Source organism: Aedes albopictus, chromosome 2, assembly GCF_035046485.1.
Source record: "Aedes albopictus strain Foshan chromosome 2, AalbF5, whole genome shotgun sequence".
NCBI classification, from domain to species: Eukaryota; Metazoa; Arthropoda; class Insecta; order Diptera; family Culicidae; genus Aedes; species Aedes albopictus.
Genome location: NC_085137.1, coordinates 170574245 through 170600562, shown reverse-complemented (window position 1 = coordinate 170600562; position 26318 = coordinate 170574245). Strand labels below are relative to the sequence as shown.

The window sequence follows — 26318 nt, the reverse complement described above, 5'->3', positions numbered from 1 at the left end:
CAGATCAAAAGCAGTTGTGTCGGTTCCGATCGGAAATGAAATTTACGATGTACTGCAGTCAAATGAGACATGCGATGACATCATTCATATCATCGCCATATAATAAAACGAATTCGCTCATGTGATTCAAAATATCATTGTTCACAATGGCACACATTCTTCATACGCACTCTGCGAAAAACATATTTTGGTACAACTGATCAACAACATCAACAATGTATCGTTTGTTGGTTTCGAAGGTGCTTCTAGCCAAATGTGATAATTGATACAACAAACCGCTACTTGACTAGCAGGAATCGCACCTTAAGTGGCCAAACCATCAACAGTCGTAAAAAGAGAAATTAACGGAATCTCCACTCATTGTGGTGCGAAAGACAAAAGAGAATAGACCTACCTCAACTTTGCACATCAAACGCCACATTGAATAATGGAAAACCCAAATCTGCGAAAAAAACACATTCACTCAGTATGGTACGTGTGGATGTTTAGGGTGAGTCGTCCAGCTATCCAAGATTCTTTGTAATTCTTTTTGTGGTCCCAAAAACAATTGAGTGTCAAATCACCACTAACTACTAGCGTTTCAGTTCAGGTTTTCTATTCAATTGCTAAGTTTAACAGACAAGTCTACGGCACTAAATGTTAAGAAAAAGCAGAAGTGTTTATTGAAAGCAAGGTTGCTTCAACCAAAGCAAATAAAACTTATTGTAAATATGGTTATTCTTTAAATTTGATCCGCCCTAACAGTTGTGGATCTTCCCCAACGGTCGTCCGAAGAATCAAACGCAGCGGCGAGGCGGCAATGCGATGCGACACGCAATTGAAGATCTGCAAGGTAAAGTCAGTAGAGGTCCTCGTCGTCGACGGATTGTTATTGGGTGGAATTCCCACAGCCGTTGGTCTGGAGAGTATTACAATTTAAAGCTGTCCGGTGTTGAGACTTCACGGTCAAGATGCTTTGCTGCATTATAAATGGTGATGCATTATGTCATTGTTTCCGTAGCATTGGGGAAACAGATGTTTAGTCTTGGGAAGCAAAATGGTATTATAAAATAAATACAGGTACTCTTCGGTATAACGAACAAATAAATATTTTCTCTTTGCTTTTTACACCATTTATTACAGAAACGGAGAATTTGCCTTCGCACCATACAAAAACTCGGCTCATCACTACACTTATTTTTTTTTAGTCCTGGGCACCCACGGTGGTGCAGAGGGCCGAATTGAAAGATTTCTATCCTGGGCGATTGCCAGCCATCGCCTTGACCTGTGGCCAGGTCAAATTTTTGTCGACTTGCTTGATTTCGTTATTGAGGCTGCGCCGCCATGAGCCACCGGGTCTGCCTCTGCTGCGATGTCCTGCTGGGTTCCAGTCTAACGCTTGTTTGCAGATTTCGCTTCCGCCCCTGCGTAGAGTGTGGCCGACCCACCTCCACTTTCACTCCCGAATTTCTGACGCTATCGGCTTTTGATGACATCGACGATGGAGCTTCACGTTGGAGATCCAATTGTGAGGCCACCATGCACGAATTATATCCCGCGGGCCTCTATTGATGAAGACCTGCAGCCGTTGCGTGTTCTCCACTGATACACACCAGGTTTCACTGACGTATAGCAGTACAGATTTCACGTTCGAGTTAAAAATTCGAATTTTGGTGCGTCGACTGATCTGGTTGTTTTTCCATACATTTCTTAAACTCGCAAAGGCAGCCCTCGCCTTCTTGATCCATGCACCTACATATGTCGATCTTGGTGCCGCCATCGGCCGCCATTTGGCCACCAAGATATTGGAAGCTTTCAACATTCTCCACTGATTGCCGAGCTACCGTAAAGCTGGAATGGGTGACCGTGTTTACAACCAACGATTTGGTCTTGTTGACGTTGACGGTAAGACCTGCCGCTGTGGAATGATTGGTAAGATCATCGAGCTTGCTCTGCATATCAAAGAGCCGTTGAGCTAGGCGAGCAACGTCGTCAGCCAATTCGAAGTCATTTAGGTGCTCCATGGTAATGGGCTGCCACAGCAATCCACGATTTGGTTCACGGTCAATCGCACCTACCAGGATCTCGTCGATTACGTTGAGGAATAGTAGCGGTCATAGTATACATCCTTGCCTCACTCCAGAAACGACCCGGATAGAATCGGACAAAACACCGTTGTACAGTACTCTGCACGAAATGCCCTGTACTGTGCTTCAATGTGGCCGATGGTTTTCTCAGGGAGACCCTAGTTCCTGAGGGCTTCCCACATGTTTTCGTGATTGAGACGGTCGAAAGCTTTTTCGTAATTAATAAACACCAGGTAGAGAGACTCTTGGAATTCATTGATTTTCTCCAGGATGATACGAAGCGTGACAATATGGCCCACACAGGATCGTCCGGCACGGAATCCAGCTTGCTGCCGTCGCAGACTTGCGTCAATCTTCTCCTGTATCCGTTTAGGATCACTTTGCAGAAGACTTAGAGAACGATACACAGTAACCTTCACAGGTACCTTCACTAAGACTATCCCCCCCAATGCGTAGTAAGTCGATGAGTAGTAGAGGTATGTAAACCGGTTCTATTTCTGATACTCACCCGCAAGGTTGCAACCATTCATTTGCAAAGATTTACATTCACCACGTGGAGAGTTGCCTTCACAGCTCGCACACGACTTTGGTATACATTTGCGACCCCAATGTTATTCGGCAAACTTTCAGATAAAACTACAAGGTTAAATTCATCCATACATTGTTTTTCAATAGCATGCTTCTGAACTGAGATAATAGCAAATGAATGTAAATCTTTGCAAATGAATAGTCGCAACCTTGCTCACCCGTTTTTGCACCGCGCGTTCCCATAATCGTTGGTAAAATATTACCTTATCTCCCCACCGGTGCTTGGTAGTAGTACTTCATATCGTAAGCATGGAGTCAAACTTACGATAGTACGGAATATATTGTTCGTTGAACATGAATTCCGCTAGCCTTGCTCTTCCTCGTGACGTAACGTCTCAACTAGGATAAAGCCTGCTTCTCAGCTCCCTCTATGAGCACTTTCGCAGTTATTCACTGAGCTGGCTATTCAGTATGTTGTATATTGTGTGGCAGGCACGATGGTTCTATGTCCAAGGAAGTTCCTCAAAGGTTCTATTTGACTTTTTTTTATTCCAGTGACGACGAAAGGCAATCGCGGACAGGTACTGGAGGAATCACTTAAAGAATTTCAAAAAAAATACATAAGGAACTCATGGAGGAATTACAGAAGGAACACCTCGACGAACTCCTGATGGAGCTCCTGGAGAAATCACAACATCCAGCAACTCGGATAAACTTCATGACGAACTTTTGAAGGAACTCCTGAAAGAATTCCTGAAGAAATCCATAAAAGGAGTCCCTGAATCCCAGATGAAATTCTCAAAGTAATCACTGATTGAATTCTTGAAGGAACCCCTGGGAAGCTACATCCGTGTTTGACATAGTTGTCCCATAGAACATGGGACAACTATGCTGCACATGGCAGTCTATGAAGAAATTCCTAAAGGAATCCCTAAAAAAATCTCGAAGAAACCCCTGCCGAAATTCCTAAACGAAACTATCAATTCGTGTATTTAGTGCTAACGTAAGAACAATCACGACATTCACGAAACGCGACGCGAGACAAGACACGACACTTATGGTTCTTACAATCGTCAAAATAATTAAAAAAATTACCTTAATGTCGACCGGTTTCGGGCTCGATGCAGCCCATCTACGTGAGAACACAGGAATGCCGTGGTGTCGAATAGGAACAACGAATCGAGCGTGGCGGCTCATACGATAGAAACCAACCATGAAATAGATTGGGATAGTGCGAAGCTCATTAAAAGTGTGAGAAAAGCTTCCCACTTAAACACATGGGAGTCAATGTTCATCAGCAATGCCCAAAAACCGCTGATGAATGAAGACGATCCTCCCATCATGTCGAGCCTGTTCGATCTCATCGACACCAATCGACTGCAGTAACATTCTCTCTCCCCCCGGACCCGGATTAGTACGAACAACATCGCAATCAGTCGGACATTGTCCCGTAGATGGGCTGCATCGAGCCCGAAACCGGTCGGCATTAAGGTAATTATTTTGACGATTGTAAGAACCATAAGTGTCGTGTCTTGTCTCGCGTCGCGTTTCGTGAATGTCCTAAACGAAACTCTTAAAAAAATATTTCAAGAATCCAAGACGAATTGCTGGATGAATACCAAGGAACTTCTGGAGGAATTCAAGAAAAAAATCTGGAAGAATCTCCAAATGATCTTCTACAGGAATACTTGAGATTTCCAAGAGAAATCCCTGACGGAACTTTCAGAGAAATATTTGAAGAAGTTTCAAAATGAACCCCTGAATAAATTCATGGAGGAATCGCTCTAGAAATCCCTCAAAAACTTCCTAAATGAATCCCTGATGGAATACCTAAAGATTTTTCTGAACGAATTTCTGAATGAACTGCAGGAGAAACTTCTGACGGAGCAATGGAAGCAATCTCTGTAGGAACTCGTAAATACACCCCGGGAGAACTAGCTGGATGAAACTCTGAAGAAATTCCTTTATTAATTCTTGAAAAATTCTGGAATAACCTATGATAAAATTTCTGGAGCAATTCCTGAAGAAATCCCTGAAGGAGTTTCTTGAGAAATCCCTGAAAATATTCCTGGAGAAACCGCTAGAGAAATTCTAGGGTAAGTCCCAAGAAGAGTTCTTGGAGGAAACTTTGAAGAAATAAAGGAGTTCCTGGAGACTTCCCCGAAGGAATTTGAGAAGACATTCCTGAAGGAGTACCTCGAGAAAACTCCATAGTAATACCAAGAAAAATTCCACAAAGATTTGCTGGAAAATACCTAAGGAATCTTAGAGGAATCCTCGAAGAATTCCTGGAAAAATCTCTGAAGGAGTTTCTAAAGAAATCCATAATGGAGTTTACGGATGAATTCGTTGAGGAATTCCGAGAAAAAATCCCATAAACATTTTTGGAAAAATCCTAAAAAAAATTCCTGCAGAAATCATTGAAGAAGTCCTGATGGAATCTCTGGAAGAGTCTCTGGAGAAATCTCAAATGGAGTACCTGGAGAAGTCCCTCAAGGAAGACGAAATCCTCCAAGGATTTTAAAGGGAAATTCTTGAAAAAATATCCCCTGTAAATTATTTTTATCTGTTGGAATTCCCGAAGAAACCCCTGACGGAGCTTTCAAAAGAATCCCTGCAGGAAAACCCAGGAAAATTATTTTAATAAATTCTTGGAGGAGTCCGAGAAGAAAATCAAGGGGGAGTCTCACAAGGAACTACTAGAAACATCTTTGAATTGATTTCAGCAAAATCTCCTGGCGGAATTTCTGGAAGAATACCAAAACAACTGGAAGAATGGCAATTTGCTGATGTTTTTATTGATTGAGTGCCATCTACTTTTAGTTTCGCTTGGAGCTCTCACTTTAGAATTTCTAGTGACTTTGTTTCGGTTCAAATTCCAAGGAACTTCTAGAATATTCCATTTTCCGTGGTACAGTTTATTCCGATAATGGAGTTTCAGGACACTTCCAACTACCTATGCCCGGCATAGAACTTTATCTTCCATATGGGTCCCATTTTTCCCTCGCGGCTGTGACGCAGTCATTGCAAATTGTTGGTCTCGGGCAAACGAATGGGACCAATGCCACCATCCACCAACGTAGGATGGAACAATGGTTTCAAGAGCTAGATATCACTTTTTAAGTTTTATTTGTTGAACGTCGTCTTGTTTTTGTTTTGGGCATCGAGATCCAACACGAAAAGAAGGTGATATCAACGGTTGGGTTGGGTTGCCAAATATATGAATCCGCTATTCACCGGAAAGGTAAGTTGTCATTTCCAAACAGATTTGGCAACGATTGGTGGGGTTCGGCTTTATGATAGAGGTTGCCATTTTGGGTTTACTCACGCATTGGTGGGCATCGTCTAAGACGCCTTGCATCCAGTCGGCCGGAAATTTCGCGCTTTCGCATATGTTGCAGAATAATTGATGCAGTAGTTGTGCAGATACTACGGGATCAGCTTTGAGCATCTCAGCTGATGCGATCGACGGGCTACGGCTTTGGCTCGTCGTGTTTTCGCTCGTTCTATCGCGGCTTTGGCGTTCCTTCGCATTTCTATCTTCCTCCAGGTATCATCTGTGATCCACTGCTTTCTTCGGGTGCGTAGCTCACCCAAATTATTCTCGCCGGTGGCGATGAAGGCGTTCTTGATGGCACTCCATTGATCTTCTACGCTTCCACCTGCTGGAATATCCGCAGCATGGTTGTCTAGTTCCTCGACGAAGGACGTTTTCATCGCAGTGCCTTCCAGTCGGCGTGTGTTAAACCTGCGCCCGATTTTCTCCTCCTGTCGATGGATACTAGCAATGCGCAGTCGGATCTCCCCGATTAGGAGAAGATGGCCGGACGCAATGTCGGCGCTACGTTTGTTCCATACATCAAGAAGGCTCCGTCTCCATTTTAGTCTGATGCAGATGTGGTCGATTTGATTTTCCGTTACGCCATCACGGGAAACCCATATCATTTTGTGCACTGGTAGACCATGGCGTCCCATGACGTGCTCATAGTCCGAGTTGTCGGAATCAACGTTTGCGTTGATGTCGCCCATGAGGATCTTTATATCACCTTTCAGAATCTTGTCCACGACAGCATTCGGTTGACTGTAAAAGTTCTCTTTATCTTGTAATTCGGCAGCATCGGTTAACGCGTGCGTAGCATTGGATCATGGTAAGGTTTCAAACCCGTCCGTGTTCTGAATCTGGCTACAATTATCCTCTCATTAGTAGGTTCCCTTTTCATGAGCGCTGCGTGGGCGTGAGCTCTGAGCTGGAAACCAACTCCACGGTGGCGAGGAGTGTGTTCACCTGGTAGGCTAGAGTATAGCAGAATTTGATCCGACACCAATCTGTATTCTCCAAAGTTCGGCCAACGGACTTCGCCCAGTCCTAGAATCTCAAGCTTCATACCGCATGCCTCATTGGCTAGTTGTGCCAGTTTACCCTGCTGGGTTAGGGTTGATACATTCCAAGTTCCAATTCTTGTCCGTTGTTTCGCGCTAGAAGTCGTTGCCGTTGAATCAGTTCGTAATCTTTCATTTTCGGTTTCTAGAATGGTTTTTTGGTTTCGGAAACAGTAGGTTGTTGGCCTAAGGTCTCCTATCCACCGTGGTGGGGTTGCCACATTAGGTATAGTTTCCGATGGAGGAGCATTTCATACTCAGCCGCTGGATGCCAGATCAGACGCTGTTTGAGCCGCACCTCCTTGGTGAACAGACGCTCGAGACGTACCTCCTCAATCTAGCTGAAGTCAGAAGGACAACGGTGCCCAAGCTGCACTACCAGCTAAGCACACAACTCCTAGCTGGCGGTCTTTGTCATCGCTTGACCCGTGGAAGCATGAGGTAGGAATTTGTGAGGACCAGAGCTATGTTGGACGCTCTCCTTTTCGACTCACCGTTTTGCAGCCCACTTCACTGATTGCGTCCTATTATTAACTTGCGAACAAAAATGTCAATTTCATTACTGATTATTGTCACTCTGGAGTCAGTTCTGTTTCGAATTCTTTTGGGAATTAGGAAGCGCTCTGCTACGATGTGTAACATCACCCCCGGATTTACACGGCATCTCATTTTATCAAATAACAATGCTTTGTGTGCTTTGATCCCAGGTGGAATGATAATGACACTGGCACAACAAAACGCTTGGCAATCATATATCGCTGCTCCGTGCACATGTGGATGTCAAACTGAGCCTTAATGAAGTTGTAGGTTTGTATTTTTTTTTTCAGCGGACCCCTTCGCTCCATTCAAGCGGTTATCACTTCCATTGAAACGATCAATTACGGGAGGGTGAATCTCGTACGTATGAACGGTAGGTAGACACGATTGCATGCGTCGACTGATGTCCATTTGTCGGAGACAATGTGAATAACCCGTTCGTTGTAGGGGGTTGTTTGCTTGCGGCAACGCTCTTATCAAATTATCGATGTAGATTGATCTTATTGCTTGTAAAACTGGCACAAATTCAGTTGTCTCATTGCCAGTGGGAAATCACACCCAAGCAACACAGAAAACATCTTCAGGAATTTAAACGTCAAAAGCTGTACTATACAAGAGTTATAAGCGTATCAGAAAACATCTTATGTTACTATTGAGCCATATTTATGTTGACTAAAAACAAATAGGAAAAGAATTTAATTTGTTTTATTATGTTCGAAATGTGATTTTTATGTGATTTTTCAACGCTAATAGAGCATTGAACATCAATTACCATCTTGACCAATCTTGACAATAATTAATGATTACTTTTTCACTCAATCATAGTCAATTATCAGGATCGTAAGCAGCGGCACGGCGGCCGCGTTGGCAAGCAGTGCTCCAGCGGCCGCGTACTTTTCCGGGTCGCTTTTTCCCGATAACGTTCCTGAACCCGTCAATATGGTGAACATCTTCAAACCTGATGAGCATCCGATCGGTGCGCTTCACATTTTTTTTTTATTCTTAATCACTTAACCTAATTACAGCTCTATTGTCCACTAGGGCACCACGTGAGCGATTTCAATTGACAGCTGCACTAACATTTTGTGCAGCGCCTAGATGTATATTCTATTCTACTTTATCGAACTGGTTGCCTTTCTGCTGCTTTCACTTTTCTACTCTATACATGATAGAAGGATGAGCACAAGGATGATGGATGGCCGTTGTTCCTTTCCAGTCCGATTGGGGGTCCATTTATGAGTAGCAGTTCGTCGATGTCCAGGTATCCGTGTCCGTTTGAGCCACGGGGCTCAGAAGAGGGTCAGTGCCAGTCGCTCTCGGGGGAAGAGCAACTGACGAAAAATTGCAAGTGCCGGGGCTGGGAATCAAACCCATGACCATCCGCGTATGAAGCGAACGTGTGACCAACTACGCCACGGGCCCCGGCACAACTTCACATTTTGTTACGATTATAATGCCAAAAACAGCAGCCACAATCTAATCTCCAATCCGGTCACATCTCCGGTGCTATGTCTTGATCTGACGAAATGCATTTCTATCGATTGCGTCACTGGCAGCTGCTGGTTAAATTTCCCAACCGGATTTATTCCAAACTCTCAATAAATACCCACCGTGAGAACTGCAAAATAACGATCCTATGAACAATTATCAGAGTGATTTGTGTTTACCTTCAATAATATTTTGACATTTCGACAGACTTTGCCATGCCTAGCAATAAGGTGTAATTGAGTTATTTGGGCGTTGTTATAACTATCGCAAATCAAAATTAAAACCTATAAATGCATATGCTCTATAAATGCTACCTAAATGTAATTAAAACGTTATAGCTAGTTGTTATACACTCCATTCTAGAGCTGTTCGAAAGATGTAATTTAAAAGTAATTATTACCCAAGTAACACACATGTTATATAAAAGTTACGACAGCGCACGTTTTGGTTGTATAGAAGTTTATTTTACGTTATTTCAACACAATGTCAGAATTACGTAAAATAAACTTCTATACAACCAAAACTTGCGCTGTCGTAACTTTATTATAACATGTGTGTTGCTTGGGTACTTCCATATGAATCATATAAAAAGACTTGTTCAAATGTTTAGTGTCTGTCATTAGAAAAAAAAATTACCGTACAGTACTGGATAAAAATAAGGATGCACAAATGAAAAAAAAAACAAATCGCCACTGTTTTTGCCTTTATTTGTTGGTATCACAAAAAAAAGGATGTTGTATTGGGAAGTTATTTGCATTTTTTTTCGAGCTTTATTCTGGCAGCAATAGATCATAGACTCCTTAATTATAAAATTGATTATTGAAATTTAAAACGTCTTAGCATTTTTGAGCGGTACTGTAAGCTCCGTGGATTGTTGCCATATTGCTTTTCCCGTGGATATTTGAGAAAATCTCACGCGGCTGCATTAAATAGTGTGTTTTTGATACATTTCATAATCCAGTTCAGAGGCGCATTAATTATGAATGAGTAAAATTGAAAACTGCACGATAAATCCTGAAGCGCAGATGAAACAACACTAACGCTACTGAGTAAAGACCATTTAATAGTTGTTAGAATTACTAAATAAAATGGACTTCGACATTTGGAAAGCATTTTGCATGTTTGCTTCAATTTGATTTTACGAAGAAAAATAAATAATTATTTATTTGCATGTGGTGATTTTTCTGTCACCTTGTTCTACAGTCGCGCCTCTTAAAAGTTTGTTGTATAAGTGGATTCTCCACGTCATGTAGCTTTCAAATAGCCTTATTATAAACATTTTAATGGTCATGCTGTATAAACGTTTTATGCAAGTTATATGACTTGATAAACCCTTAATTCCAGCCTACGGATGTAATTGTATTATAACAATATTTTATATGATTTTCAAATTGGTAAGTAACCAGATTGTAACTAATCAATGTCAGAAAGTTTGCAGGAACGTACCTTAGGAGTATTATTAGTGTATGAGGATACATCTTATGTAACTTGTAAGATGTTTTATAAGCCGCCATTTTTTGCGCTGTTTTGAATATATAAGTGTTCAGTTTTGAGTCAATAAATCAAAAAATAAACAAGAGATTATGTTTGAATCGTGAATTTAGAACTACTATATAACAAGTTGTGTTACTTGGGCACCGAATGTCAACTTGAACTCAAATGTTGTTATTCGTTACAGCGAAGAGCACCCTTTGAAATAAGGTACCTGCAGATCCTCCTCAAGCATTGGTCATGTTTCATGACTGTTGAGAACCACGGGAATTATAACTTTATAGACGAGTCTTTTCTCTAGATAGCCAAGTGCTTAAAGCTTTGGATCGCCAATACGGAGACAGCGATTCCCATTCCGGTCGGGAGCATTTTCTCGACTCACTATGAACACATTCATACAATAGCAGGCAAAGAAAGCCCTTCATAATTGTGAAAACGCTCAGAAAACACTAAGTTGAAGAGAGGCAGGCCATGTTTCAGTTTGAAAGTGTCTTCATAAAGAAGAAGAAGAAAAGAAGAAGAAGAAGAAGAAGAAGAAGGCGTCTTGTCGTGCTCGGTTCCACAGCATATAGTTCGTTTTTTACGAATTCATTACCTGTCCATGCTGAGGATGATGGGTTCGATTCTCGATCGGTCCAGGAGCTTTTTGTAAAGGAAATTTACTTGAATTCCTTGTGAACAGAGTATCATCGTGCCTGCCACCCGATATACACATTCAAAAGGGTCATTGGCAAAGGAGAACTCAGTTAATAACTGTGGAAGGGTTTATAGAACATAAAGCTGAGAAGTAGGGTATGTTCCAGTGAGGACGATACAAGTTTCCCAGATCTCAAGAAAAACGCACCGCTGCTGTTGATCCCAGCTAGTTCAAAAGTAAGCATCAGAGTCTACCACCTTGTCGTAGTTCCCGGCGAGATTCGAATAAACTAGATTGCTCATCGTTGTATTAATCAGTCTCGTTAGCTTCTCAGGAAAGTCGTACGCGTCCAAAATTTCTTTTTTATCACGTTATTTGAAACGAGAAAATCATCCAAAGCTTATGAGAGAATTATTATACAGGCTTTTGCAGGATGGTTGAATGATGTCGCAAGAACTTTCGAGCAGTTTTCTGACTTGAATAAACTTTTTCAATTCAGTAAACATAGAGATTACTTCTTTGGCTTCCAGTTAACCTTATGGATAAGGCTTTGGATCGCCAATCTGGAGGCGGCGAGTTCGATTTCGTTCCGGTCGGGAACTCTTCTCGAATTCTCTGGGCATTGTGCATCACTGTACTTGCCTTATAATATATAAATTCATGAAATGGTAGGCAAAGAAAGCCCTTCAATTGATAACTGTGGAAGTGCTTAAACAACACTAAGCTGAAGTGAGGTAGGCAAAGTTCCAGTGGGAACGTAGAACCATGAAGAAGAAGAAGAAGAAGAAGAAGAAGAAGAAGAAGAAGAAGAAGAAGAAGAAGAAGAAGAAGAAGAAGAAGAAGAAGTGGTTTCCTCTGTGAGATCATGCCAATCGAAGGTGCTTCATTTGTTTGTAAACAGTAAGAGAAATAAACACTTTTTTCAATCAATGTCAATGTTAATCTTTTTACCAGGGTAAAAGCACTATCATCTGATCCGAGAGCGAAGGTGTGGATAAACATTAAACAACTTTAACTGACGATGAAAGCAATAATGTCATCAACACGCAACAAGGACAATTACGATTTGCAGCTTTATACCATCAACGACTTGCCGTCTTCGGAAACGCCAATGACAAATCGCGACTCGTTTCACCTCAGGATATTGCAAGTTGCAACTGACGACGAGTTGTGTTCCTTCGGTCAGTGCCGGCTCCGTCTGGGGTACTGGAAAGGAAACTGAATGATCATGTTGGGTTGTTCCTTTTTGTTGGGTATTTCCATTACCCTTGCTAGGTGGAGGTTCAGCAAAATGTTGTTTTACTTCTCTTTGGTGTGATGTTTGAACTGAGACAGAACCTGCTTCTCAGCTTGGTGTTCTATTGATAGAAAGCTTTCTTTGCCATTCGATGAACAATTTCGATTACCGTATACCGTGTGGCAGGCTTCTGCACGTCTGAGCGTCTTTTCTACAGGTAAGAAGCAGCTCACAACAGCGTCTATACCCTATGTTTGGGGTGGCTGATTCACGTCAAAGTGCCAGTGAAGGACTCTAAGCTCAACTGCAAACCATGATCCTACCAGAAATTAGGGAATTGATGTCAGGCTCTGCGAGAAAGCGGTAAGAATGCAACGGAAACTTGAAAACTTATAAATATAAACTGAGGTCAAATGGCAGTGACGAAACAGGCCTTGATGGGCAGCTCGGTACATGGAGCTGCAAAATGGTGAGACGGCAAGGGGCGTTCAACGTAGTTCGGGTCCTCATAAGCTCCTACCTCATACTTTCATGGCTCAGTCGATAACAAAGACCACCAGCTAAGAGTTGTGTGCTTCTAAGTCTAGCTAGATTAAAGAGCGTCTGTTCACCAAGGAGGTGCGGCTCAAGTAGCATCTGTTCTGGCATCCAGCAACTTAGTATGGAATGCTCCTCCACCGAAAGCTATACCTAAGATGGCAGCCCCACAACGATGAATAGAGGACCTTAGGCCAACAACTTACTGTTCTAGAAACCCGAAACCGTTTCAGAAACTGAAAATGAAAGTTTATGAACTGATTTAACGGTTACGACTTTTAGCGCGAAACATCTGTCTGACAAGAATTGGAACTTGGAATATTCTAACCCTAGCTCAACAGGGTAAGCTGTCACAACTAGTAAATGAGGCATGCCATATGAAGTTTGAGATCCTAGGACTTAGCGAAATTATTTGGCCGAACTTTAGAAAACAGTGGTTTTCATCGGGTCAAGTTCTGCTATATTTACTTGGACCTACATGGCGGGTATGCTCCTCGTCACCACACCGTGGTGTAGGTTTCGTGCTTTGCACTTACCCTGCGCTCATGAAGTGGAAACCTATTAATGAGAGGATTCATTGTGACCAGACTCAGAACACGGGTTCGAAACCTTTCCATGATCGAAAAGTTACGCGCCAACTGATGATGCTACCGAAATGCAAGACAAAGTAAACTTTTACAGCCAACTGAATGCTGTCGTGGATAAGATTCCATTAGGTGAAATCAAGATCCTCATGGGCGACCTCAACGCGATGGAGGGTATCAACAACTCGGACTATGAGCAGGTCATGGGACTAGACCTGTGCTCGGCGGCGGCGTGAAGGCCATTTTTGGCCGAAGGCGGCGGGATCATCGGCGTCACGCCAGTGATAGCTTTCGGTGGCGGCGGCAGCGTGAATCGGCGTGGCCAAAATTAGACCATAATGTCAACATTGGCAAAACAAAGAAACTTTTAAAGGAATCTCTGATTGGAATTTCCGAAGAATTTTAGAAATACAAATCTTGGAAAAACCCTCTATGGAATTCCAGGAGGATTCCCCAAATAAATTCATGGGAATTATAGCAGGAATCCCCAAAGGAATTCCAGGAGGAATCTCCGAAGGAATTCCAGCGGAAATTTCTAAAATGAATTCAAGAAGGAATCCTCTAAGGATTTCTTGGAGGAATTATTGATATATATCCTGGAGAAATCCCAAAGAAAGGCAAGCAGGAATCCCCAAAGAATTTCCAGAAGGAATCCTCAAAAGAAATTCTGTGGAAGTTTTCCAAGGGAATTCGAAAAAGAATCCCCAAAGGATTTCTAGGAGGAATCAACTATTTTTCGGAGGAGGAATCTCTAAAAGAATTCCAGGAGATGTCCCTGAGAGAATTCTAGGAGGAATTGCAAAAAGAATTCCACGAGGATTCTTCGATGAAATCCCTGCAGGAATCCACGAAGGAATTTTAGGAAGGATCCCCGAAAAAAATCCAGAAGGAATCTCCGAATTACCAAAAAAAAGTCCATGATGAAATCCCGAAGGAATTTCAGAAGGAATCCCCGACGGAATATCACGAGAAATCCTCGAAGGAATTTTGGGACGAATCCTCGAAGGAAGAACGGCCCAGGAGAAACCCCTGAAGGAATATTAGAAGTAATCCCCGAAGGAACTCAATGAGGAATCTCGGAAGAATTTGAAGAGGAAACACCATAGGAATTCCCTGAAGAAAATTTAAAATTAATCCTCAAAGGAAGTCCAGAAGGAATTCTAGGAGGAGTCCCCAAAAGAATTCTGGGAAGAATCTACGAAGGATGTCTGGGAGGAATCACCGATGAAATTATAGGAGAAATCACTACAGGGAACCAACGAAGGATTTCCGGGAGGAATCTCCGAAGGAATTCCAAGCGAAATCCTCAAAAGTTTTTCAAGAGGGAACCCCGAAGGGATCTCTAAAGAAATTCATGAAGGAATCCCCATAGGAACTCTAGAAAGATTCCCAGAATTCCAGGAGGATTTTTCGTTTTCCTTTCAATGTACAACCTGAAAAAATCCCAGGAGCGATCCCTGGAATAACTCCTGCAAGAATCCCTAAGGGAACATTTCGAGGAATCTCCGAAGGATATCCGGAAGAAATCTTATAAGGAACTCTCATATAGGAATGCCTAAATAAACTTCTGGGGTTATCCCTGAATTCCCTTGGAGTTATCCTTGGATCCTTCTATAAGATTGTCTGAAGAAACTTCTGTAGGAATCCCGGAAGAAATTCAGGAGGAATCTCTGAAGAAACATCTGCAAGAATCCCTGAAACTCCCGTAGGAATTTCTAAAGGAACTTCAGAATGAAGCCCTGCAGGAACTCATAGACTAATTTCTAAAGACCTCCTGCAGGAACTTCTTACGGAATTCTTGATGGATCTCAAGGAGGCAATTATGAATCCTCCTGGAAGAATCTCTGAAGGGACTTCTGAAAGGACTTCTGAATGGACACCTGAGCGAACTCCTGTTGAAATAGCTTGAAGGAATTCCTATTGAATGCCTGGAGGCATCCCTCCTGGAGCTATTAGAGAGATCCCTGAACGAACGGCATCCTGAAGTAATTCCAAGAGGAATCTCAGAAGGGATTCTTGAAGAAATTCCAAGAAGGATGCTAGAAGGAATTTCTAGTAAGCGATTCCTTCGGCACGTTAGGTGAAAGCCGTTGTTGGAACTCTTGAGGAATTTTTGAAGAATCTCCTGCAGGAATCTCTGAAGAAACACCTGGACTAGTTTCTAACGAAACTCCTGCAGGAATCCTGGGGAAACTTCAGAAGGAATCCCTGAATGAATTCTCAGACTTATCTCTGTTGTTGGGGCCCATATAGCCGAGGCGGTAAACGCACGGGTATTCAGCATGACCATGCTGAAGGTGACGGGTTCGATTCCCGGTCGGTCCAGGATCTTTTCGTAAAGGAAATTTCCTTGACTTCCTTGGGCATAGAGTATCTTCGTGCCTGCCACACGATATACGCATGCAAAACGGTCATTGGCAGAGGAAGCTCTCAGTTAATAACTGTGGAAGTGCTCATAGAACACTAAGCTGAGTAGCAGGCTTTGTCCCAATGAGGACGTTACGCCAAGAAGAGAGAGAGAGAGAGAGAGAGACTCATCTCTGAAGCACCTCCTATGGGAATCCCTGAAGGATTGAATGCGCATTCTTTGAAAGGTATGTTTTTATAATTTTTGCATGTAGTTTTCAATAAAAACTGTAACCAGTCAGTAACTGTGCCAGTCACTGTAGCAGTGGATCACAAATGACACCTGGAGGAAGATAGAGGAGTCCAACGGAACTCCAAAACCTCGATAGATCGAGCGAAAGCACAAAGAGCCAAAGCCGTTGCCTGTCGACGCTAACTAACTCTTAAGACGTAAGTAAAATGCTCCTATAGACGAGACAAACGAGCATAAGCAGACTTCCTAACCGACGAAGGCGAGAAAGCCACAAATACTGGCGACATTCGTCTCCTCTACGATGTCTCACGTCGCCTTAGTGAGACTACGATAAATGCGACGATGACTGTGAAAGACAGCTGGACAGCTACTTGCCAAATGGGCTGACTATTTGAAACGCGGGTTCGAGCACTTTTGGACCTTTTGTCAAGTGCCGGCCACGCCACCAATATCTCAGCATGATCCAAGAGTTCGATGCATTCGTGTCATCACCGAAGCTCCATAATTGCAGAGGATATAAATATCCATCCGTAGCATGAAATCGAACAGAGCCCCGGGGGGTCGATAGCATATCAGCCGAGATGCTCAACCTACTGGATGCAAAACGACCTAAAAATGGGAGACCTAACTGTATGCGATTGGCGGGGCATCATGTTACTGTGTATAGTTCTCAAAGTACTCTGTAAAGTGATCCCCAATCGGATACAGGAGAAGATTGACTCAACTCTCCGACGACAGCCAGCAGGATTCCGTGCCGGACGATCATGTGTGGACCTTATTGTCACGCTCACATTGTCATTCATGAGCAAATCAATGAATTCCAGGAGTCTCTCTACCTGGTGTTCGTTGATTACGAAAAAGTTTTCGACCGTCTCAATCACGAAAACATGTGGAAAGGCCTCAGGCGGAATGGTGTCCTTGAGAGAATCATCAGCCTCTTTGAAGCACAATACAGGGCATTTTCGTGCAAAATAGGTACTGCAAAACAGTGTCTTGTCCGATCCCATCCGGGTCGGTACTGAAGTGAGGCAAGGATGTATACTATCACCGCTATTGTTCCTCATCGTAATCGACGTGATCCTGGTAGTGCGATTGATCGTGAACCAAATCGTGGGTTGCTGTGGCAGCCCATTACCATGGAGCACCTAAATTACTTCGAACTGGCTGACAACGTTGCTCTTAAAACTCAGCGGCACTATAAATTACAAAGGATGTGTTAAGCGGGATTTTAATTGAATCAGCTTACTGGCAGGAATGGACTTCCTGATAAAATTGACTTTCTTAAAGCACTGAAACAACTATACAGTTATCGATACAGGTTTTGTACGAGCATATTTTTTTTGCTCATGGCCCTCCAACGCAACGCTTCCCGGTGGCGATGTCTTCTGTCTTCAGACATGAAGTTGAAGGTCATCTGGATGGTGTTTCCCATTCAATAAGTAAAAACACCGGTCGAACTAGATTAATCTTTCATTGCAAAAACCGAGCTGCAGCACCACTCCCAGCAGAACCTGTTGAGTTGAAACGGGAGGCAGGTATGTTGTTCTTGGAGCCCTACGCTCGTTGCCATATAGGTATCGATGGGAACCAGAACCATTTTTACGATATCACTCTCCATCATTCTCAAATCAACGCGGCCGGCGCGCTGCGCTCCAAAACTAGTTCTTACCTACCAGGAACCCGGCATTTGCGTCGAGTGCTTTGTGTTGCTCAGCTTCAGCAACACACATTGCGCGCTTTAATTGCAACTGCGTGGTCCAGAAACCGGTACTAATGGCAACTGGCAGAAAAAAATCTGTAGCAAACAATTGAGCGAGCAGTAGTTGCACCATTGCTGATGAGACAATTAAAACCTGGAAATGCTCTAATCAGAAATATTTTACATGCAAATAAGACCAGAACGTGGAATGTTTCCTTTCCCGTGTGCAATTCCGTCTTTTGAGCATCGCATCGGTTGTACCTGGTCAGGCACGAAATGTGAGATTCCTAAATGTTCCAGATGGAAATAAGTTGCAGTCGACGAGACCGCTTGACGCTCGTTCGTTGCTGGGGCTGGGATCATCCGAGGAAGAACGTAATTCTGTCAATTGAATAATGACCGTATGGCGTGCGTGTTGGTATTATGCGCGTAGGTCGTGTCGAAGGAATGAGCTTCATTCATGTGTTGAATAATGCAACGGATTGCGTTGTTACATTTGTAGGTTGGATTGTTTAGATGAAGTTTATTTGTAGGAAACCGTTGGCAGTGACATTGGCATTGGGCATCTTTGCTCAGATATAATTAGAACTGCAATATCTAGCTTACACCAAGATATGAGATATTGAAATGACAAATTGATTGGATTCAGAAGCACCATGATTGAACTAGTCACTAGAATATCAAACCCGACTACAATAGATTAGGGTTTGTCCATAAATGACGTAGTATTTTAGATGGGAGGGGGAGTCTCCGAATATGCTACGAAGTACAAATCATGTATTAAGTATGAAGAAATAGGGGGGAGGGTTTGTCAAAAATCGTCAAAAAATGCTACGTCATTTATGGACGATCTCTTATTAGCATTCCCTAATTCAAGGAATGTTTGACTTTTATTTTGATGGTAAAGTCTTAATCATTTTGCTTTTATGTCCGAGACCTTTTATCGGGTAGGAGAGGGGGGGGGGGTAAAAATAAATAAAAACTATTAAAAAAAGTATAATTAAGTCCACTATTGAAACAACATTTTTCGCCCCTTCAAGATTTTAGGCTTTTTGAAGGGGGAGGGGGTAACATAAAACAATATACGACAGACATATACGACAAACACATTTGGTATCGAACTAAAGTGGAATCGAATGAGGTTGCAAGTTTGGTTCCCCATTCTGCAGTTATCGCTCTCATTGAAACGGAACCGGAATACAATGTATTTATATGTAGGAATAATTACACGTCGACTTCCATTTGTCGGAGATAATGTAAATGACCCATGGAGGCTGTATATTCGTATTTTTCAAAAAATCTTCAAAAACTGATCTTTACATTTGAAAATTGGTTCAAATGAAACTTGATCCAGACAATTGCCAATACTCTAAATTCTGTTTTAAAGCTAAACAATGTGTAAAAACAGATTGCAGATTTGTTTTTTTTTTTTGATTGTCTTCAAATTTTGACAGGATATCAAGGATGATAAGAAAGATCTCAGGAAGAAATTTGAGACCCGTAGGAAAAAAGTGATTAAGAGAGAAGAATCTTTCTAAAAGCACATCGTGTAATTTCGAAAAATTAACCTAGTAGTAAAAGTGCTTTTCTTTAGGCATGAGATTAAGGTCAATTTACTCTGTTCAAAATAAAAGAACTAGCAGTGATTTACAACTTTTTCCATGTCATGTACCTATTCCCTCCGACATTAGCTGAGCTTCAGGATTCGTGGCTATGCGGTTAGCAACGTCGGTCGTTTAATCGTACTGTGGGCCTCGGAGTATGGACTCGATTTCTATTCCAGTCGAAACTTTTCATCCAACGGGAAATTTTCCATTCCTTATGTCGAACACGGGATAGAGTCTTCTTCTACTTCTTCTTAGCGTAATGTCCTCACTGGGACAAAACCTGCTGCTCAGCTGTTCGATGAGTACTTCCTCTGCCAATGATCATTCTGCATGTGTATATCGTGTGACAAGTACGACGATATGCCCAAGGAAGCCAAGGGCATTACCTTCTTGGAAAGCACCTGGACTAAACGGGAATTGAATCCGTCACACTCAGCATGGTCATACTGAATTCCCTTACGCTTACTGCATCGGCTGTATAGGCCCTATGGGGTGAAGCATCTTTCTTTTTCAAACTACATTCCTTCATTTGATTGATTTATTCATTATTATTCCCTAGTCTGACGCTAACACCAGTGTCGCGAAGCATCAGCGTACAAGTCACAAAAAAACTGATAAACACCAAACTTGTATCACCCTGTCTCTGCGGTTTATGATTCGCTCTCTCTACAGTCGCTACACACTAAGATCAGCTCGGTATTTTTCCCATCTTTTTACTGAGTTCTCAACAGCAGATTTAACTCGGTACGCTCGGTTATTTATTTTGCGGATATTCTGTAAATGAGTTACCGAGCTCAGCTCACAAACTGTCAAAAGTTACTGAAGCACGGTAAATATCATTACTGGTGAACGGTAAATACGATTACCGAGTGTACCGAAATAAATCTGCTGTTGAAAACTCAGTAAAAAGATGGAAAAAATACCGAACTCAGTGAAAAAATTACTGAGCTGGAACATCTGAATCTTAGTGTGTAACACCAGAAAAGACAGAATCCCATCATAGTCACCCTTGTTTTGCTACAATCATCATGACTTGGATACGGCTCATGTGAGTGTCATGACTCTCTCCGTTGCCTCAAGCAGATGCACGCGCAACAGCATGTAAAACTATGCATGTGTATTATCACAAGCACGGTACTACGTCATAAATCCTATTCGTTTTGCATAGCTCAGTTTAAACGCACACATTGAGCGCACCACGCAGTTCGCCCTGGCTACGGCAAACGCTCTCACTTCGCCCGTTATGCATCTTTGCTCAGAGAGATTGATTCTCTAGCAACCCGCCTGAAGCATTCTCAGCAACTGCTATCGCTGCAAAGCTGCGAAGGGTGGAACCCACAACATGTTCGTCATTCCAGGCATGACATGCTAGCTAGTTCGTATCACCTTGGGAAGGGTGACTCCAGAAAGCGGTTCAAGTGATTGTCTCGTGATGGTCGCGATTATTCGCAAGACTGGCTAACACTGAACTAACAATGTTGCCCAAAACCACGCGATTTGCGGCTGTAAATAGCTTTCTAATCACAGTCGAGACCAACGCTAAATCACGCTTCATCTGATCCACCCACCGTGCTCCATGCACTCCACTTTTTTACTACCTTGTTGTTTGGCAACAACATGCCCTTCCCACCGTATCCTTCTGGCTTTCGAAACTTTAAAGGCCCAATTACCCTGTTCACTTTCGTGCCAAAGAATTGGGTTGATTAGTGAATAAAATATTGTTATTTTCTATAGCCTATTCGAAAGAGCTCATTTTTATAAGTATAACGTGATTTTATTGCGTTCCAATTTCTTTGTTTTGATGGTTAAATAAACAAAACAGTTTTAATTTCCGTGGATAGAATGACAGTCAAATCGATAGAATGACAGTTCGCCCTGAACAAAACAATTTTCATAGTTCCCTTTATTCACTGTTAAACCACCTTCGAAACAAAAATATTTGATCAAACGTTCAGACATTCATGTGTTGTGCAATGAAAGTGCCCCAAGTAACAATCCTAATTCTATTTGGTTTTATTTGTTATTATGATAGTTTTATCGGAACATTGCATATTCTAGTTGATCTTATCGGAGTTTCAGCTGAGCGTAACTATTCTTCATCAATATGTGGTTTTAAAAACACCACCAAGAATACTTGAGATTCAGTCCAAAAACCATAAACACAACAAGAACTGTTGAACTTATTTTCAGTTTTATAAGGTTCTTGTAGTTTTCTTCAATCATCCGTTCTTGATCAAGAGCAACTGTTCTCGCATGAGAACAGTTTGGTACATGAAAAATACAAGAAAAAACTCAAGCATCAGATTTTGATCCTCATCGTTTCATTATTGCTGCCAATCAATAACACCTACCCGGAAACCCAACCGCGACGCGGTGCAGTGCCAAGTTCCTCCGGTTGCAGCATCCGAAATGAGATTAGTTTGCTCATCCAAGACGTCGATTCCCTTGTAATCAGAAGTCAAATAATCGACCTGCAAAATCACTTACCTGTTGGAAATGCTGACCGGAGGAATAAGGCGCTGCACCACATCAAGGCCGGTTCCCGAAAAAGGTCTGCCTGGTTGGCAACGGTACCGTAAATTTATCGCATGAATTTCACAAAATCCACCGCGGTGCGATAATTTATTGTTTGTTTACAATTTGGCGTACATGATTTATGACGTTCTCGGCGGAGTTTGCATAAACCTACATCAAGAACGTTATAAACCTGAGTACTCTTGAGTAAGACTTCTTACCCTTGCATAAGATGAAATAAATTTAAGACGTTCTTGATGGAGGCCAACCAGGCTGCATTGAGAACGTTATAAATCCTAGTATTCTTGAGTTATGCTTTTAGCTCTGGCATGAGTTGAAAGAAATTTAAGACGATCTTATGGTGATGTTGGTTAAAACCATCGATAATGGACCGACCACCGGCCTAGATTTCAATGGAAGCCATGTTGAGAAAACTCATGAGCAATGTTCGCATGACCAGGAATAATATTTTTAAATATTTTATTAGTGCGTTATAATGGAAGCGCGTAGCAATTTTTGGAAGTATCTTGCAACATATATACGATGAATTTTGCTTGGCATTTGGCATCCTTGCTACATCCCGGAAATATTTCCAATTTGTGTAATAAATTAATCCCGATTACAATAATGTGTCATTTTCATTGTGTTTTTAATTTCAATTTAATTCACCAAACTTTTCTGTCGACATAAAAGCTGCATCAGCAACAACACTGACAAATTTATTATCGTTTTATCATGCACTTGAAGAATTCTACAAGGAGAGAGCAATTCGCCTTGAGGACAACTTGGGAGGTACAACAAGTTTTAAGAGAAATTTAAAAACAACTCTCCAAGAGCATCTTAGGATGGGCCTCTTTGATCTTATGGCGGGTTATGGTTCAGATGATGTCGTGTTGTAGAGCAATTTGGTTTATGCATGGTTTTAAAGAACAGGTGTTGAAGAATACTTCAAAAGCATTATAAAATTAATTTTGTTACTTGGGTGAGCACTATAGTCAGACTCGATTTTCCATTTTTTACTGCGGTTAATCTAATCTCCCGGATAAAGTCAATTGATTTTAGATTTTTTGTGTTAGAGAAATTTCACTAGTTCTCTTTTTGAGAATTCCTCCAGCCATTACATAAATTCTCTCTCGGGATTGCTCAAGAGATTTTGTCTGGGATTTCATCATAAATGGATTTCATCACAAATGGATTCCTTTAGATTCTTTTATAGATTTCCTCAAGGAATTCTAATAGGAGTTTCTTTAGGAATTTCTACAAGATTTTAGTCAGGGATTCTTCCGTGAATTCCTTCCGTGAGGTATTTCAGATCCAACTTCTACAGATTTTTTTTTTCTATCTGTATTAACGAGATTTTTAGCCCTAGGCTAGTTCATCTCGGGACCCACGCTTTACTTCCATTCCGAAGGAAGAACTCACATTTTGTGAGTTTGTCGGGAGTGGGATTCGATCCCAGGTCCTCGGCGTGATGGTCAAGTGTTCTAACCATCACTCTAGGTCCGCTCCGTCTATAGAAATTATACTAATAGTTTTAGAAAAATGCGAGGAAGAACCGTTGTGGAACCTCAAGGAACTTCTGTAGAAATCGCAGAAGAATGGAATGTACCGTACTGCATGTGAAGCTGACCACGGTTACAGCGCCCTGCATTTGCCGCAGGAGGATTGCCAGCTTAAGTGCGTCACCAAGACCGTTGATGAGCGTAGCGTGGAAGCAAACTGGAGCTCGAGCACATCGAGCGTGACTGGTGCGAGGTGACCTCTTCTCGGAAACAGAAGGTTTCATGGTAGCCATCCAGGACCAAGTAATTGCGACGAAGCACTTTCGGCGGTACATATTACACGAAGACGTGGAGGACCGCTGTAGGAAGTGCAATTCAGTAGGGGAAACGATCAAGCATGTGTCGTTGCAGGCTGTTCAGTGTTAGCTGGATCTGCCTAGGACCTTGATCGTCACAACGAAGTTGCCAAGATTATGCATCAAGCACAACTTGGTCGACAGATTTGTAGCCGAGCTGAATTGAAGAAGGACCCTAACAGCATCCTGAAAGCTTGGTACCTGCAGTATAGTTAGGCGATTCCTGAATCATCACTACTGACAGTACATCCGAAGCAGACTCATTAGGATATAAGCAAAACCGGCTGATGGGATCCACAGAGCCCAATCCCCTTTGGCATTCCTATTGCCCGGGATAGGTGAAAGTTTCCATCATTTTTTTGCCAAAACTCAATAATACTCATAAGTTCACCACTCTGTCTCAATTTATGTCTGGAATTTATGTTTGGGATATTGCATACCGAAAACCCAATGAGAAAGACTTCTTAATGGCTCTACGTTTCCACTGGTACTAGGCCTGTCTCTCTTTATTTTAGTGTTCTTTGAGCACTTCCACAGTTATTAATTGAAAGTTTTTTTTTGCCTGCCGTTGCATAAATTTGTATATTGTGAGACAAGAACAATGATACACTACGCCCAGGGAGTCGAGAAAACTCGAACACGCCGTCTCCGGATTGGAAATCCATAGCCTAGTTCACACGCGCCAACTTGTGACGTGGTTGGGGGCAAGGCCTCTCAAAATCAATGGTTTAGGCATATTCACGCGAAAAATAGTACCTACATTGAAATGAAAAAAGTTGAATACTGTTCTTCTACACCGTGCTTTTTAAATGGGCGCTGGGTACCCGGGTACCTTGTTGGCCACATGAGGGTTAAACGGATTCTCCTTAACTCTAAAAGGGATACCTGGGGTCCATTGGACCTCAGGCGCCTTTCAGAGCTCGTCTTTGATGGAACACACTCAGCGAGGTGACGAAACTGAGGCCATGAAGGTATCCCTTTTAGGGTTAAATCAACTTTCGATGAGTGCGACAGAGAAACTGTTCGGGCTACGTTTGGGGTTCCGAGCCGGTGCTAAAACAACCATTACAGGCGACAAACTACTCGAGTAAAGGCCCTAAATCACAAGGTAAGATTCCCTTCTTTGGTTCAACTGTAGTCGGCTTTGCCATCGTCAGCCGCCTACGTCTAAAGAAAGTGCTTGTAATCTGGAACTATCCCCTCGAATCGCTATTCCAGCTAATCTCCAGCGAGTCTTCGTTCGTCAACGGTAGCTTTTCCATCATGTTTCAGAGTGATTTTAAGGCGTTTAAGGAGAATTCAGGGGCTTCAGTGACTCAGGAACAGGCTAGAAAGCTTCACAGGGGTTGAAGGGATATTTTAAGGCATTTATGGTAGGGTTTCAAGGAGTTTCAGGGAGCTTCATCAAAGTTTAAGGAATCCAGAAATGGCCGTTAAAATGACTACCTTAAAATACCGAAAGCGTGGATTTCGTCATCTCAACAACATACAGAGCTGAAAGTGCTACTAAATGCTTGCGTACTCGTAGTAAACCTTGAGTGGCACTTTCAGCTTTGTGCTGTTTGTGGATAGCCAGATCCGTGATCTCTAAAATACGTGTCTGAAATGCCCCTTGTCGCGATCCCATTGCTGGGTTCTAAAGGGTTTCAAGGCATTTCAATGCGTTTCAGGGGAGCTCTACATATTAGACTTAAAGGAAAGCTCACGGAGATATCAAAGTTCTTTCTATCAGAGTTTCATGTCGTTTCAAGGTGTTTTGAGGGATTTCAGGGGGCTTCTGTAGTGTTTAAGAGAAAGGGTTTCAAGAGGGATTCTTGAGGGATTTTGAACGTTTCAGTTGATTTTAGGGAATTAATATAAAACTTATGCGTGATACAGTCATCAATTACTAGTTACGCTTGTAGATTCGACGACCCATACTCAAAAGAGTTCTTGAAGACTGTACTGACCGCTTGGCCGACGGGCACACCCAGTCTTCTAGGTAGACCACCACACCTCGAAAGTCTGTCTCTTTCGCTCCTTAATAAAATTAGAAAACAACAGAACCAATACCTAATTTGGCATGTGCTGGTCCTGTGGTACCGTCGATGGGGATGACAATGGGTCTGGGGGGTGAGATTGGGTCAAAACGGAGAAACATAAAATTTGAAATAGCTCTTCAACTATCGCTAATTTATATTGAAAACTTTATGATGCAGAATAAGATGTTTTGCAATAATCATTTTTTGTTAAATTTGTGGCTAAACTTATATGATGAAACTACTAGTAAATCACTCTGAAAAAATTTCTCCTTCATAATGTTTAACACAAGTACCTAACCATAAATTTTCTTATCAGTGGTTAGCTGTAGGTATTACCTGTTTAATGTAATGAAAAAAAGCGGGCTGTCATTGCTCTTTTTATTTAAAAACTCAATATTTTCGACACATTGTTTAAACATTAAGAATGGGGGTGAGATTGGGTCAAACAAGTTATCGAGTACACATAACCTTAACTAAAAATTCAACTTGTTATCCAGTCCCTATTTGACGTTAGAGTGGTGCCATTTTCACCGTA

At 42.1% G+C, this 26318-nt stretch overlaps 1 protein-coding gene across 2 annotated transcripts in view; it reads left to right on the top strand.

The window, feature by feature from the left end:
- Nucleotides 1–26318, top strand: part of LOC115258651 (proton-coupled amino acid transporter-like protein CG1139) — an 80159-nt gene that overhangs the window by 42354 nt on the left and 11487 nt on the right. The window contains exon 1 of one of the 2 annotated variants that reach the window (XM_062850708.1): nt 7866–7884. The exons of the other annotated variant lie outside the window; for it this stretch is intronic. The gene's annotated coding sequence lies outside the window, so the exon portion shown is untranslated. Of the gene's footprint in view, nt 1–7865; nt 7885–26318 lie in introns of those variants that run through there. 2 annotated transcript variants of the gene reach the window in all.